The following is a 6,748-nucleotide window of genomic DNA, read 5'->3' as shown; positions in this document are numbered from 1 at the left end:
AGTAGACCTCAATTGTTTCATTCTCCTTCTGTCTGAATTCTTTCAGCTCCACCAAACATTGTTTCACAAATTTGATTTTCTTCTTTTCGCTTCCTTGATATTTTTCCTTGAGAGTATTCCAGATCTCCTTTGCACTCTTACAACCACGAACGTAACTGTAAACCACTGGTGGTAGTGCACCTCTTAATTCCCTCAGACAGCGTTTCTCATTTTTTCTTCATTCTTACTGATTGTTCATCAACAACAGCAGTGGAATTCGAAGATCTGATGTTTTGAACATTTGATGGAAGTTGAGCAGTTCCTGAGATGCAACTCCATAGTTCTTCATCTAAACCATTTAGATAATCCTCCATTCGATCAGCCCATTAGTCGTAATATTCTGGAATCATCATTGGAATTTTAGTAGAAGATCGTAATAGATGCGAGAAAGAAGTCATCAAATAAAAACTTATGATCCGAGATGATTTTTTGAATCTAACAATAAGGAAACTTTTGAACCAAATTTTATGATTCAAAAACAAAAGATTCAACTGAAAATCAGATCGCAGTAATGATTCCTGCTCTGATACCATTTGATGAAGTGATAATCGAGTAAAGATAATCAAATTATAGTAAAAAACGATATGAAATGAACACGAGATGTAAATATAATCTTGTTTCAGCTTAATTATACTTCCACAGTTTTACAAAGAGTAAAAAGACAAGTTCTGTAAAGACTCTTATCTAACTCTAAGTAAAGTCTTTATTTATAGGAAACATGAAAGTATACAAAAAATTCTAAGGCATAAACATTAAGCTTCGAATACTAGACACCTTATTAAATACATTACAAAATATACGAAGGGTACAAACTTCGACTTAGTACAATATGTCTTCGACCATAACAATTATAGTAGAAGCAAGTGCCCTCCTTTGGGTCAGAAATAGGGGGAGCATCAAAACTGTATTTTCCTTTGGGTCCAATACTAGATGACCCAGCATGAGACTTTCCCTTCAAGATCATCTTGGGAGGACCTTTCCTCTTTTTCACTTGACCAATTGCTAGAACAGGGATAGCAGTAGGAGTGGACTCAACACATTTTCCCTTCATTCCTACTTCAGTTGTTCGCATGAGATTGTGAAATTGTGATGAAGTAGTTTTGTTGTTGTTCAAATGATAGGTCAAGATGAATTGATCATAACAACTAGGTAGAGAGTTAAACACTATGCTGATTGCCAACTCTTCATCAAAATTCACATTAAGTTTGATGACCATATCCATGTATCATTACATTCTTGAAACGTGGATGCTTATAGACTGACTATCCTTCATCTTACACACCATAATGGACTTTACCACCTCATACTTTTCTTTAAGATCTCGCTTATGGTACTTTTCTATAAGGTTCTTATTCATCCCATATGGCCAATAATCCTCATAGTGTCTCTGCAATTTTGGGGTCATAGTAGCCACCATGATGAAAGAAACTTTTGCCGCATCCTTGTAGCTTGTCTTGTAGCCAGCTATCACTTCAGGAATGGCATTCGTTTCATCGATCTCATCGAGTGGTTTTTCATGGACATACTCTTTATCCTCAAAATGAAGCGCAATTTTGATATTGCACAACCATTCATTGTAGTTGGTGCCATCCAATTGCACCTTTGTACAAATGTTCAAGAGAGAGAAGTTGTTGTTGGGGGAGGGGAGGAACCAAAAGCAGAAGTAGGAGTAGATATCTTAAAGAATAGAAAAAAAAAGTTTTAGTTAGATAAGAATAATCCTCAATATAACACCCAAATGAAATATCAAGGCATGGATAAAACTAAATAATTTACAACTTAGACAAGGGATGGCGTAATCTAATTGCAAATTATATAAAGGTAGGTAAATGACAATTTAGCAATTTCACCACCAAAAAATGAAATTTGAATGAATTAGGTTTTGTATGAAATTCCAAGATCTTTTAAGAATCATTGAACTTTTCAATGGCATGTTTAATCTCTATTATGTTCTTCCATTTGTGACTGGGATACCGAGGATCACAACAAGATGTGAATTACCATGCAAATTTGCTTGGCACTCTCAATGTCATTTATCATCTCAATTTAATGTATTGGTTAGCCATATGTGCTCCATTAATCAATGATAACTTACGAGACACCCGTTTCCACTCTTTATTAGTCCCTATTAGTGTACTGGTTAACCACATATGCTCCGCTAATGACCAATAAAGTGCAATGTTCAATTTATTGGATTAGCATACAAATTCATATTTTTCTAAACTTAGATTGGGAATTTTATAAAAAACGTATTTAGTTAATTTATAGATCATTATACTTCTTGATGAGGGTTAGTGTCCTATCAAACCCATTTGGCTAACGACCCTCCACCAATCAAGGAAGCAGTGGGTAAGAGTGGATACCCAATGATGGTCATTTTATAGGCCGTTTTCTTAAACTCCCCTTATATATACACACTAATACTATACTTTTAACGTTACATATCATATAAGGGTGTACTTTTAATACATTTCAAATATACTATATTTTTAAACTTTCAAAATTAATATTCAATTAGTTAAAATAAAAAATAAAACCAATCATGAATTCAAGATAAGGATATCAAAATATATTTTAAAATATTTAGTTTTATACAATTAAAACAATATTAAGGTAATTATCCTAATAAATCGTTGAGATAATTGAAAAAATCAAAATTTTAGGATCTGACAGCTCAACACGCCATGGTGAGCAATTGCCACAGTGTGTAGGGTCGATTCCACAGGCCAAAATGTCGCGTTGGATGAACTCCACGGCGTGTTTGAAAAACGGAATGACGTCTCTGTTTTCTCCTCCTTTTTCAAGTTCACATTAATATCAATTCAATAGAAAACTAAACCTACGCTCTGATACCACTGATGGGTTTTGAGCCTAACAAACAATCCTATGTGTGCATGTAACCCTAAAATTAATCTATGTTTTATCTAATTGAACTTACCATGTGAACAACAATGTGTAAACTGCAGAAAACTAGTATATATTCAAAATTACACAATAAGGGTTACAAAACATACCTTTGATTGTTACATAGTAATAACAATCTAATCCTTTAGTGTTGTTGAGACTTTGAGAACAAGCGTCAATCATCACGTCGCTGATGGCTCAGACCCAACACTAGCAATTTAATAAGATTATGGAGAAGGAGAGAGGAGGGAAATTTTTGCTGGTACTCTTCAAGAACAAGTAACCGAAATTCATAGGGTATAAGCCTTATTTATATTGTAGTCAGGAAACCCTAGATAAGTCCAAGTCTAAGATTATCTTAAACCGGATAATTATCAACTTTCCTTATTATCCATAAGAGACTATTCTAGGAACCCTAAGGCTGTAAAAACCGTCCATAGCCTGTGGAGTGTTCTAGATTGTCTCTTGCTCAACTATTGAACAACTACAATTTAGTCCCAACACTTTTAATTAATTTTTTCAATCTCGAAATTAATTCTAATTAATTTCTGATTAAATATTAATTAAATATTACAGTTTCTAATTAGTATATTCTTTTCATAATATATTAATAAATTACTTATTTCAATTTATTAATCAAATAAATAAATCAACCTCTTTCTCCAAAATCATCCTTCGTAGTTGCTAGTCTTGAGGGCAACCCGAAAGGACTATTCTACTATCAATTCAAGTATATACCAATTATAGTTATGACCTTAGACACCTAACACAACAATTAGTTTCATCAGAATCCATCATAAAAGATTTGTAACTAGAAATCCATATTTCTTAGGTACTTGATAAATTCTACCAGACTAGCAAATAATTTGAGCTTATAAATAACCATTGTTCCGGTTCAAGAATTTTTTTATTGAGAGCTAGTGAAAATTTTTGGTACATTACGTAGTGGTTCTTGATCTACTTCAAGGTCCATATGCCTCCCACTTGCTTAGTTTATTAGAAGCTTACTTTCTAGGAACATTGTTTTTAGGTAAATAAAGATCTTACCTTGGTAGGATTGTAGAAGTAATAGCCTAAACAATCTTTAGCATATCGTACAAATATGTATTTAGTATATCTTGGTTTGATGTTTGTTAAGAGCTTATTGTTTTAAAAAATTATTCACATCTCCACCACATTAAAGAAGATAAGGTGGAGTCTTTACATGCTAAATCTCACAAAGTGTATTATATACTTCTTAGCTGGAGTTCTATTCAAAATACTAGTGATAGTAAGTAAGGCATGTTCCCTAAATGATAAAGGTAGATATTTCTACTAAATAGAAAGTATATTCTATCTAATAAGGTTTGGCCCGTCCTTTATTGTCTCTAAAGCCTTTGATGGTCCTATTAAATAGTATCTCAACATCATATCGAAAGAACTTTTCATCATTCAAAATTTCACCTTTATGTTTTATCAGTAAAATATAATTACGACGACTATAGTTGTTAATGAACTTCATGAGGTATATTGCATTATATCCACGAAATTGTTTTGTAAGCATGCAATAAAAAGCTATGTATTATTTCTAACAAAATTCTTTTCTCTACTATTTAGACAAAATAGTTTTATTGATCTAATATATATATACATATATATATATATATATATATATATATATATATATATATATATTAGTTTCAATTATGTCAAATCAACTATAATTAATTGTCTTCAAAAATCCATTTCTTGAAGTTCGAATATATGTATCCTCTTTGTATCATTAAGATAAAAATGTTATTGATAAGTTTGATTAAAAAAATATTTGAGTCTAAAATTCTTCACTTATAGAACTTTTGTTTAGATAACCACAGTTATTTAATTTATAATTCTATTAAGAGATCTAATTATCGAAATATGAATAATCATTTCAGAAATATGAATGCAATCATAATGAAAAATGATTAAGTAAATTATCAATCATCTAAATATACATTTGAGACATATATTTAGTCAAAATAAATTTAATATACATTGTTTAAAACAAATATTGTTTTACAACATAAGTCCTTTATGTTTAAAATGTATGTAATGACCCAAAACCGAGGGTAAAAATTTCATTTTTAATATATAGATTCAAACATTCATTTACATTTATCCAAACATTAAGGTATTCCAAATTAAAACAATTATAAGAGTAATTCCCAAAATCATAAGTTGTAGAAAAACATAGGTGTGTGTGCTCCAATCAAGCCGGGCCCATCCCTCTCTAACAAGAAATACCTGAAACCATAAACCACAAACTATAAGCACAAAGCTTATTGAGTTCCCCAAAATACCACATATCAATCATAACCATGAGCCAAACTAGTCAGACATATCCAAACAATCAATAAAAGTGCTATGTTCCAACCATAGTCTTACTATTATGCTACAAGCCGCCTCGTGGTCTTCATTGCCAGGTTGGGGCCACAACCCTAGGTCTTACAGAAAACTGCCGGTAAACACCTCTGGGTGTTCCATGCAAGCATCAGAAAGAAAACTTCATACAATCTACACTAAATAACTAATTAACTGCCAAAGTTAAGATTCTGCTCTTGCATACAGTTTTCCAGGAGCCGCCTCTTGGTCTTTCATACAAACTGTCAAGGGTTACCCCTGGGTCCTCTTACAATACAAAAAACAAATGGGTCAGCATTGGTGCCTTCAACCCATATAAATAGTAAGAGACTTACCTCTAATGTAGAAGCTCACTAAAAGAAATCCCTAGTTGTTGCCCTGACGACTTCCCAAGCTATCAATGCGAAAATAACACCCAACTAGCAATTGGGCTCCATATTGTAATCCATAATCCATACTTGGGGTAAAATGACCATTTTACACTTGGCCCAACTAGACTCACAACTAAGGCCTAAGACCAAAACAACAAGATCCATAAAAAGCCCACTAATGGCCCAGTTTTCATAATTGGGCCCAACCTATATGGGCCTTATCCTAAAGCCCCATTATTCCTCATTTCCTTGTCCAATAACAAATCTTAAATGGCCTAAAGGCCCAAATAGCAAGTCCAATAAAGTGTCCCAAAGGAATACAAAACCAAAAATGCAACAACTCAAAATCCATCAGATCAACGAACGTGGGGCTTACACTTAGTGACGTTGGGCGTACTCGAGGAGTTCCTGATCACGACCAAAAGGAGGTATGTTGGGCGTACCTTCAGTTCGTGAAAAAAGGAGTCAAACTTGGCAAGTTGTCAAAATATTGGTTTGACCAAGGGATTAACTATGTGATTAAGTAAGAATTAAATGATATGTATTATGGTGAGGAAGGACCTCCTGTGTAAAATCTTAAGTAACTACCTATAATGGTCAAAATGAAAACAATTAAGACACGAGGGACTAAATATATAAAGTATTAAGTAATAGAAATGAACTAGTTGGGTGTTCCTCTAATGTGGGTTGACACATGCTATAGAGAGAGAAGAACACATGGGAGGCGATTATGAGTGATTGCAGTTCAAAATGGAAGGAGATTTGAGTTCTAGTGAAGCATTGGTAAAGAGAAGGAAGTTTAAATTCAATATAAAGCTTGTAGAAAGGTATAACTCACCACTCACCTTTAAACTGGAGTTAGAGCTTTGATTTGGAATCAAATATGAAATTATAGGTTAGAATAATGTTTAAAATGAATTCTCTATCGCAATATAACATTCTATCTATGATTTTAAGTTCATATCATCATTCCTTCCGTGATTTGAAGCTTAGAGGATATGTGAATCATGAACCCTAGATTCATGATAAATATGGAGAATTAGTTGAGGATTATG

The sequence above is a fragment of the Lactuca saligna genome, chromosome 1 (genome assembly GCF_052625555.1).
Source record: "Lactuca saligna cultivar CGN05327 chromosome 1, ASM5262555v1, whole genome shotgun sequence".
Lineage (NCBI taxonomy): Eukaryota > Viridiplantae > Streptophyta > Magnoliopsida > Asterales > Asteraceae > Lactuca > Lactuca saligna.
This window is presented reverse-complemented; position numbering follows the sequence as displayed.